The following is a 10,796-nucleotide window of genomic DNA, read 5'->3' as shown; positions in this document are numbered from 1 at the left end:
TCTACTGCGGAAGATGACTGTTGGTGTTGGTAGGGTTCGTTGACTAAGTATCAAAGATTCTTTCTTGCTTCAACATACGGATTTTCCACTCCCTGCCTGATTTGACTGGAGGGCTCGTTCAGAGCTGGCCTCTTTTATTTCGAGGGGACATGACTTGTGTCCTAAATGTTTCCACGTGGATATCGATAGGATGCGGCCACTACCCACAACCTTACCCATCCAGAACATCCTGTCACTTCGGAAGCATCGCAAAAGTCCTTATAGCACTAGGCGCAATTTCTAAGCTTCTTGTCCTAAGACAACAACAAAAATTATATAGACGAGAATGAGTTTTATGATGGTACATGCCCATCCATGGAATTTGACTGATCGTCATTGAAGCCTAATACTTTTTACGCTGGCACAATTGTTCTTTGTTTGCCAAGAGGATGTAAATATTGCTTTTCTGTATAATGCCTGTTTGTCTGTTATCAGACCATCTCAGGAATGAAATGAGCTATGGATTGACATTTTCCATGAAGCTGTAACCTAATGTAAATGTATCAACCAGTAAGTAGAAATTACTGAATTAGTAAATCTATAATTATATTAATATACAGAAATACAATATTCCACAAACTGCATAGATAACTTGATTTGATTGTGAGAGTTTTTTCATACATTTTTAATCATTTCAGTTTTTAATAAATTGGTATGGTTTATTTTTATCGCTGAATTGGAAAAGTAAATTACTGACATTGATATAATGTGGGGAGAGGAGAGATTGAAATCAAATATCTCCCCCTGAAAACTCCTATTACTTAGCTTGTCCCAAGACAGTATCGAGTTGAGTGGTGGGAACTCTTGGCGGTCCGTGAAAGCCTCTATGCTACTTCCATGAAGTTTCTTTTGTAAGGAAATTGAGGAAACTGCCTCTGTTTTGAAATTTGGTCAGAGGTCTTCTTCTGTTGTGGGCAATTTACTTTCACCCCAAATTAGCCAATAAGTATTTTTTTTTATCTGCCATGTTGTAGAATAGCTTAATCATAGCTTTGTCTTAATTAACAGATTATAGCTTTGTTTGGTAACTTTAATTTTAAAATGCGAATAGTACGGGAGTGTCTTCTGTTATATTGTATAACACTGCTCATACATTGGTTTGCATCAGAGAAGTGAAAATGTCAATAAATAACTGGATTCAATTTTCATTGGTTTGCCTTGTGATGTTCCACTGTCACGAGATCTGTCTTATTCGTGAAGATATGTACCATCTTGCCTTGAACATCGTATTTAGGCTTCCATCATCTGTTGTCACACTTTAGTTTATTTTCCCTCCAAGTACAACAAATGTAACATTACTGGACTGAAAGTTGATTTCAATGATTAGAACTAGGCAAAGGAACAGTCTAAATACGGCAACAAAGACTGTTTTAACAGTACATCACAAAGATGAGCAGTCTGATCAAAAGAAATGTTCCTCTTCTATAGATTAAGAAAATATCATTTCCCTTGATGGTTTCAACATGATTTGAAATCATGGCCATTAAAAAAGACACTGCATAGAATTTGCAAGACTACAGGATTGGAGAGCGTTTACACAACCTTCGTTGTACGTAGAACCGTCTACATGGTCGTCGTGGTCGGTTATTGTATATATTACAATTAATATGTTTACAGGACATTATTATTAGTTCTGGAGTCACATAAGAATACTGAGGATAATGATACTATTCCTTAAAGAGTGACTCCCGGCAACAATAAAATCTTGGGTCCTAAAATGTGTATATCTTGTTTGCTTGTCACTTTTCCAGCGTTTCCTCGTCCTCACTACTCTTCAGTTATTTCATCTTGGGAAAACTTTGTCCAGTAAATGTGTGAATTTCAAAGAAAAAAAAATGTTATTATAAAGCTAATTTTTTTCTCCAACTACTAACATGTTAACAGTGACTAACCAAAAGTGCCCACCAAACCTCCTCTACCATTAAAGGTTACGATAGCAGGTTTTTAGTTTACTTCTCATATCTTTTTTTACATATTGGTTGCACAAGTGTGTTCTTTTCATGTTTAATTTTCTCATCAAGTTTCCAACAAATAATGTAATGTTACTTGTATTAATAAACTTGATGGCTCAATAAGATAATCACCAAACCATAGCAAATTTTGTGATTTGAAGTTCATTTCTTAGTAGTTTTCTAAATTTTTTAGAATTCCATAAAACACAACAAATAAAAGTTATAGGACATTATACAAGCTTTCCACATGTATAAACATTTCTATAGTTTAATGCAGCGTTTATATAATATTGTGTAGTGATCCCTGAGAAATCCCCACTTCTCTTGACAAAGCAATTGTTAACACATGTGGGTTGACAACAGACATCAACACCTCCAGACAATGGTCTTCAGTTTTTGCTGATCTCTGTCTTCCAGACTTAGGCCGATTCTTCACTGAGCCTGTTTCTTCAAAACGTTTAATTGTTTTAACAACAGCAGATTTTGATATAGGGTTTCTATCAGGAAATGTTTCATTAAATAAATGTCTCACTTGTTCATATGATCGAATTCTATCACCATATCCATGCATCATTAACAATATAATACGTTCCTGCTCGCTTAGCTCCATGATAAAATTAAGGAATAATGTGACTCAAGTCAGTACGGCAAGACACTGATGGTATTGAAAACATGAAACAATGATAAGACTAGTGTAAATAACAGATAATTCGGGACAAAGTTCATAACTAGTGGAATGTAGTCCTCCTGCAGTTAGGAATTCCCAATATTTCTTTAAACTTTTGTTATTTGCTAGGTTTAATATTTAAACCCATACTTCGTTTTGAGATTGTTTTGCCTTTCGATACCTAACAAATGAGAGATCAACTGAGTGGTGCTTAAAAGTGACAGTTTTTAGCTGCCCCAAAAGTTAGTTATTCCTATGTTGTAAGTAGTTTATTCTGGCTTATACAATTTTCAATCGGCAGTCATTTTTTACTGGGTTAAGATAGAGACCTCTAGTTTGCGTTTGTGTTCTTTTATCAGGGGCTTGAAAATGACAGGTCACTTGATGGGGCTTTACATTTAAAATTTTTGAGCTGCCCCCAAAATCCCCCATTTTGGGTTTGTGAATGAAGCAGTAATTATGTCCAAAAAGTACCTCATAATCTATATATATAAAAATGAATGTTTGTCCTTTATGGAATCGTGAACTATTGGACCGATCATGATGAAAATTTGTACGTATATGTATTTTTCCACGGAGAAGGTTTATAAGCTATGCCCATCCCTTTCCCGATTCAGGATTCCGCCCCACTGGTTACAGAAATACCCATAAGAAATGCATTGCAGCAAACATATGTTAACGTCTTTTCAAATTTTTAATCAGCTGTTCTTTGTAAACATATATTACACTTATAGTTTTAAAGCATAGAGTAAGCTTAAGAGAAACGACAAATTTTGTTTAAACTGTTTTTGCAATCACTGTTAAACATAGACTTTACTATCCAGATAATACAATTCAAATTTGACGTAAAAATTCACCTTTAACTGCAATATTTATTTAATATAAACCATGCTCATGCTTGATCAGAAGAGTAATGCAGATATCATAATTACTATCTTACGTTGGCTACAAATATAAAGAATGTTATAAAATCAACCTTAGTTGTTTTTTTTGACAGAAGTATGGTTCTCAAAACTCCGTGTGTACATATTCTCTCGATCGAGACAACAAAGCAAGCTCAATCGTGGCATCGGAGATATAACTAATTTAATCTAAAATTTATTATAGTAAAAAAAAAATTTACTAAGTAATATAAGGACTTCGGTTCTTAAGATTTGCGTGCGAAGCCGTGGGTAACAGCTAGATAGAGGCAGGAATATGGTACATACCTTCATAATACGCCCAAGAGGCTCACGATGGAACGACTATCAATTATCTCAGCAATGTTTAGAATGTGATAGAAAAAGAATAAGTGAATATAGTGTACTGTTTTCAACGGGAAATTGCGTGCGAAGCCGCGGGCAACTTTTGCAAAAAATTATTGAAATGCGCAGCAAAGCGCGCCGGGCCCGCTAGTATAACATAAATGTGTGGCGAGTTTAGTTTTTCTCGTGTGAGCCGTTACAAAATTAGTGGGGGGTCTCCAGACTTTTTATTAACCCTGTATATATATATATATATATATATATATATATATATATATATATATATATATATATATATATTCTATTTTCTTGATATAAATATAACAATGTAATATCGTTTATATTATTGTTACTTCAGCTCATATAAACCTAATTTTTCAACCATCATTGTGGGGGTGGGGCAACCAGTACTGGTATTAACATGTGACATTTTAACCTTTGTATTTATTTTAAAACATATGGTCAATGTTGTTATTTTTATTCTTGTAAAAAAACAGAAGTTCACCATTGCAGGTTGTAAAAATATTTACTTTAAAATAAAATTTTAAATTTCACTACCACCTCACGACATCAGGATTCCTGACTTGGTAGGAAGTAGTTCTTAAACAGACAGCACCTAATAGGATAAATCAATGACTACTTTATTTAGTAAAACATATACTGTAGTATAAGACTAATGAACTTAGAGCTTCCCTGATTTTGTATAACTAATTATCAAGTAGGCATACTTATTTGCATAAAAAGACAAAAATAAATACATTAAGTTAATCCAGTAGTTTAATTTGTAGCTTTGTAGATATAATCATGATAATTTAAGTTTAGAGTAATGTTGTAAAATATTAGCCGGTAAAGAAGATTATTTGAAACATGAGATTATTGATGTGTTCATTGAGACGGCCAGTAATGTCCTCATCTTTCACCAAAGTAATTTTGAAGCAGTTCCTCTGCACTCTCCACATGTTCTATATAGGCTAATAGTATTTAAAAAAAGTATTTTTAGCCTTGAAACAGAAGCAATTATCTTTACACAACAATTACATTCTACCAATTAAATAACCTCTCAGGTGCTGGTGGTATTGCGAATGAAGTGTACTGTACTGTTTACAAGATTCCAATCCTATTTGATTGCTTTAAAATTATTATTTCCAAGGTAATTTTGAATTGAGTAAAACACCCTGGATAACCTGTCAAACCAGATTTTTTGGGGGGTGAGGGAGGGGAAGAGCTGTTATACTGAACTTAGATTTCATTGACAATCTTGCAGCAGATATAAGGTAGTATATCCCATAGATTAACTTTCATATAAGTTCAAAAGTCTCCTCTGCTTATTTGATATTTTTCTTTCACTCCCACAGCCATAGAAAGTTAAAACTTGATTGCACAGTTCTTTGGACTTCTAATAAGCTTAAAGTTTTCCTGTTTCATAAAATGAAGAAGGAGTATCGTACCCTATCATACCATAGACGAAACACGGATCATCCATCATTTCTAGGGTTGCTGTATGGTAATGTGAAAAAAAGGAAATTTTAGCTGTGAGGGGGAGTGGGTACAAGAGTGACGTCTTGGAAATGTTTTGAAAATTGAGCATTTAACAAGTTTTTAATCCTTTTTTTGTGAAAAAAATCAATCACAAAATCCAAATATTGAGCATACAATGTCCGTGTGTGTGTGTGTGTGTGTATATATATATATATATATATATATATATAAAATAATTCTCAAATATTTACTAAAACATAGCCTACTATTGCTATTTATTATTATAATGAATAAATTCTAAATTACACAAAATATTTATAAAATAACATAATTTTGATGAAATAAACTGCACAGACTATTGGGTAACATAAGTGAGCCTTTTCAAATGCTTTACAGTAGTACAAGCTTTAAAACAACCATATTTTCAACATAAATTATTAGCTAAATAACTAACAGGAGCCTGTTCTTTCACACTTTTTTCTAACAATGTCCCTAAGTATCTGGAAGAATTTATCACAACCTTTATGTATGCCGATGATTCAGTCTTAGGCTACTTCTTCTATCTGAAAACTCTGCAGAACAACTAGAGATCCAGTCATACATTGAGATGAACATGGCAGTATACCAATATAACACATGGCAGTTAATGAAGCTAAGACAGCAAATCATAATGGGCAGCAAAAAGGAACAAACAGCTCATTTACCTAGTGTTAAGGTGGAGACAGAGGCAAAATACTTGGGAGTGATAATAGATAAAGACCTAAGCTGGACACTGCATATTGACAATCTACATAGAAAACTGAATACTGGGATCTGTATTATAATAAGACTAACATGACACAGTCACTGCTAAAACAGCAAACCATTGACTGTTTGAAACTTGTCTCCACTATGGTCTCTTAGTGTGAGGAAAATTTTCAACAGGAAACTTACATCGCATCTTAGTAATCCAGGGCCACTTGCTAGCTTGCAATTGAGAAAGATCTGTTGCCCATTTTTTATCATCTTATCAATACTAACAGTTGTAACTCTGTATATTCTGGAGGTGGTAACATTTGTTCATGAGAGTGGATTACCCAGAGGTTCCAGCATTCATCTTTAAACACTTGAGGTGCAGCAAACTTGAACTTTCTGTGCACTGACTAGCTCTATTTGAGGAGCTCTCATAAATGGGAATAAAGTTGTGGAATCATTTATCAGACTTCAAGAAGTGTAAAGCAAATAGTTTCAAAAGTGACTGCTACATAATACCTTGCACACTATTGAAGAGTATCTTGGAAGAGATTTTGCATGATATAATGAAAACTGATGCCCAGTATAAACTTTGTAAATAAATATTAATTGTTACTCATAGTTTAATGATGCTGTTACAATTCTCCATGAATTTGTACATAAAGAATATTGTCTATTGTCAAAATTCCAAAGAGTAAAATTGTATTAGCCAATTTCAGCTAATCTACCTATTGTGGGGAATAATGTTTTAGTGGAGTCTTCCTTCAAATTTCTTGGACTTTTCATTGACTCAAACTGAGCTTTTTCTTCCCAGAATGAATACTTGGAAAAATATTGAATTCATTTTGCTTTATGCTAGTCAATTATGTATCATTGGAGAACACAAGAAAAGTATTTTTCTAATTTTAAAGTAAATTTTAAATGTTACGAAGTGTGTTTTACTTGTTTGAACTTATTTCATGTAAAGTTAAACAGTACCTACCTTGAAAGCCGTACATTTTATTCCTTGGATGAATATTTAAAGACAAGTACAGCTTTAATGATTGAAATAGTAGAATAAGATAGATGATATATAGATGATATATGGATGGATAATTTATGTATGATGAAATCATACAGTGGGGGGGGGGAGGGGTTTAGTGCAGAGGACTGGAACTACAACCCTGGGAAAGTACGAGTAGTATTGTCAGTATTAATTATTATTTATTATTATGCATTATTATCTTTGTCAGTAGATAATAATATGATGCTCCTGGTTCACTTTTAGGACAGTTCAAAAATTAACAGAAATTACTGTCTTCATTTCCATAACTGTATGAAAAACAAACAGAAAATCTCTTTTATTGTCTTAATAGCAGAAATAAATAGAAAATAAGAATTATATACAACATACTAGAGACAACAAGAAATCAGTGTTAAATCTCTGTATAAACATCATGAATAAATCTAAGAAAACATACAGAAAATATCTTACTGTTCCAACCTACTTGAAAAATGTTAGTGTAACATTTGGTACAAATAAATGTAAAATTTATAAAAAAAATGTATTTAAAATCTGTTAAAACTGAAACTTATTCTTTCTAACTCAAGCAAAGCAATTGTTGATATTTCTAATCTCTTTCCATATTTAGAACCTCAAAGAGATGAAATGAAAAGATTAATCGGAAACATGTTGAAAGAAAACAAAAATATTAAATTCATGAACAAAGCAATTAACCAAATGCAGGATCTGGATGGACCTTAAATTTAATGTTGTATTCAAACGATTTTAAGATTAAATAAACATGAGTCTTTAAATGCTGGATCATTTATTGAATTACCTGGAAAGTTAAAAAGCTTGCATTAATATTAAAATAAAGATGATTATTGCTTTATTTATGTTGTTTGTTGTGCAATTGAAAACTCAGAAAAGAATGCAGAATGAGTTAAAAAATATGAAAAATTTGTAAATGATGGAATTTCCTCTGGATTTGTCTATCCAATATCATATAAAGATGTAAAATTGTTCGAAAACAAAAGTTTTTATTTAACATCTAACTATCCAAAAATGTCTATCTTTATTATTATCCAAAAATAGCTATATTTATGATGAAAAGTTTAATATCTTACCATTGCAAATTTCAGAAATTTATAATGTTAAATTAAATATTGATATTTGTAAATTAATTGTAAATTAAATAAGAAGAAAAATCTCATTTACTTATTGATAACAGACTTAAATAAGTTTTTATTGTCTCAATTATCTAAACATCAACATACAACATTTTTATATACTTAATGTTTTATATAACTTTTATAAATACAGCAATTTAGCAGACCATTTAGAGACTCGTAAAGAGGTCTGTAAGCAAATAATTTCAAGTCCAGGTGAGACAGGAAAAATGTTCAACTAACATAAGAAATTTCCACATCCCTGTTTGATTTATATGGATTTTGAACGTATCGTATAGAAAATCTTTACATGCAATAATAATACTTAAAAGTCATCAATGACAAAATTTCAAAATATATTCCTTACTATGTTGCATTATATATAGTTTTAAACGTAACAATTCCTATGTAGGAATGTATATGCTATAGAGCAAAATTTACAGAATGTTCCTGCAAATTCATTCGAATAAGTTGTCAAAATATAAGTTAAAGAGAAAAAATTACATTCTAAAAGCAAAAAGCCTATGAAATTGAACTAAAAAGTAGAAATTTTATTTAAAAATTCAAATCTTTGTCATATCAAGATACAAGAATATTTTAGATTTTATGGCCGATGATTGGGTAGATGACACCTTTAAAAAATTAGAGTTCATTTAAATTGAAAATTTAATTAAATTCTCTTTTGTAGATATCGTTAGATTCATGGCTTCGTCTAAAGAAAAATCTTTAAAAATTGACGCAATAATTTTAAACATAGGCTACATAATAATTTTATAAAAAATGGTAAAATTTTGAATTAAATATTAGAAACACCACCAAATAAATGATAATGACGAAATCTCTAAAATTCTTTCTGCTAAAGGACTATCTCAAAACGACTTTATTGACAATATTGAAAAACTTGACCATACTAAAGAGTTTTAAATTTAACATTTCTATTAAATTTTAACTGACGAAAGCATATTTGAAAATTATTGTCAAGGTTATTTGAGTCTATGAAACAAATTTAAAGAAAAAATCTAGGAAATTATTCAAAATTATATCATATTGAGTGTTCTTTTCCTTGTACATGTATTTAAAAATTTAGATTAATTTGCTTCAATTTTTATAAATTTGTATCCAGCTCATTATCAAACTGTTCTTGCGTGGGAGGCACCGTTAAAATGAGCTAAAATAGAATTAAAATTAATTCATGATTACAATATGTATTTCATGATTGAAAAGGAATTAGAGGTAGAATTTCTTAATCCATTAAAATATATGTTAAAGCAAATAATAAATATTGAAAAGATTTTGATCAAACAAAAACAGAAAATTCCTTATGACATACAGGGTGATCATTTGAATACTTCAAATTCGTATTGAAGACTTATAGCCCAAGATCAAAATTCTGTAAATGGGAGTGTATAATACTAATTAGGGGAACAAAGAAGAATTATTTTCAATGTGGGGGTGCTCTCCCTCATGCCCCCCCCCCCGTACCCAAGGCCAAAAATTTGAAATGGAAACTAATACCTTGTGATACCTCAAAATTGAAGGTCATAAAAAATGCTGTATTTTAGTAAAAAACTTGATATCGACCAAGCTGTTTGGTATCAGCAGCCAATAATGTAATTTCTTGTACAACAATTATTAGTCTACAAACTACTGTAATATTTCTAATAACAACAAAATTACTCACTGAATACTGTTGTAAATCCTTATAAAAATAAATAACTAAGATGTATTACTACAACTAGTTTAAGATGTATTTGGTTTCCAATCCAATTTGAAATTGGTAGCCATTGTTGTCAAGCATAAAATAACCTATTTTCAAATTCTTGCCTAACCTTTCTAAAATTTTCTATGTTTAAGTGTCTGCACTCAGCAGTGATCCTGTTTTTCAAGTCTTGGACACCAGTGGAATGTGTTTTAGGAATGACTGATTTCAAGTAACCCCACAACAAACGTTTAAGTCTGGAGTCCTTGCCGGCTACTCAATTGATCCTCTTCTACCAATCCAGTGATCCGGATAGTGTGCATCTATCAATTGTCGCACAGGAAGAGCATAATGTGGAGGAGCTCCATCTTGTTGAAAATCAAACATATCTGTATCTAAATTTAACTGTCTACTTCGTTTACCTGGTTTTCAAGTGTTTCCACAATAAGAGGGTCAATAGTGTTTTTTAGCAAATCTAAGTATGATTCTCCATTTAAGTTTCCTTCAACAAATACAGGTCCAACATTAGTGTTGCCAAATATTCCTGTCCAAACATTAATGTTTTCATGCCATTGGGTTGATCCTTCAACAAATACATGAGGGTTTTGGTCTGACTAAAATCGGCAACTGTGTTTATTAACAAAACCGTTAATATAAAATGTACATTCATTACTAAAGCAAATGTTTTTTTTTTTTCATAAAACTTTCATTGCCAGTAATGATTGCACTCATAATTCAAAAAATTATTATTGCTTTAGAGTAAAAAATGAGAAAGTTATAGGAAAATTTAAAAATGAATCAAATGGAGATACTTAGAAGAATTTTGTAGATTA

The 10,796-nt window shown here is 31.4% G+C and overlaps 1 long non-coding RNA gene across 1 annotated transcript; it reads left to right on the top strand.

The window, feature by feature from the left end:
* The first annotated feature begins 4,362 nt into the window (after positions 1 to 4,362).
* LOC124358687 lies at positions 4,363 to 10,504 on the top strand. Its single transcript, XR_006922056.1, has 2 exons — positions 4,363 to 4,489; positions 10,119 to 10,504. It is a non-coding gene; the product is annotated as an uncharacterized LOC124358687 (long non-coding RNA).
* The last annotated feature ends 292 nt before the right edge of the window (positions 10,505 to 10,796 follow it).

This window comes from Homalodisca vitripennis, chromosome 3 (assembly GCF_021130785.1).
Source record: "Homalodisca vitripennis isolate AUS2020 chromosome 3, UT_GWSS_2.1, whole genome shotgun sequence".
In the NCBI taxonomy this organism is placed as follows: Eukaryota; Metazoa; Arthropoda; class Insecta; order Hemiptera; family Cicadellidae; genus Homalodisca; species Homalodisca vitripennis.
The sequence above is the reverse complement of the archived record's forward strand: the minus strand, read 5'-3'. Positions and strand labels throughout refer to the sequence as shown.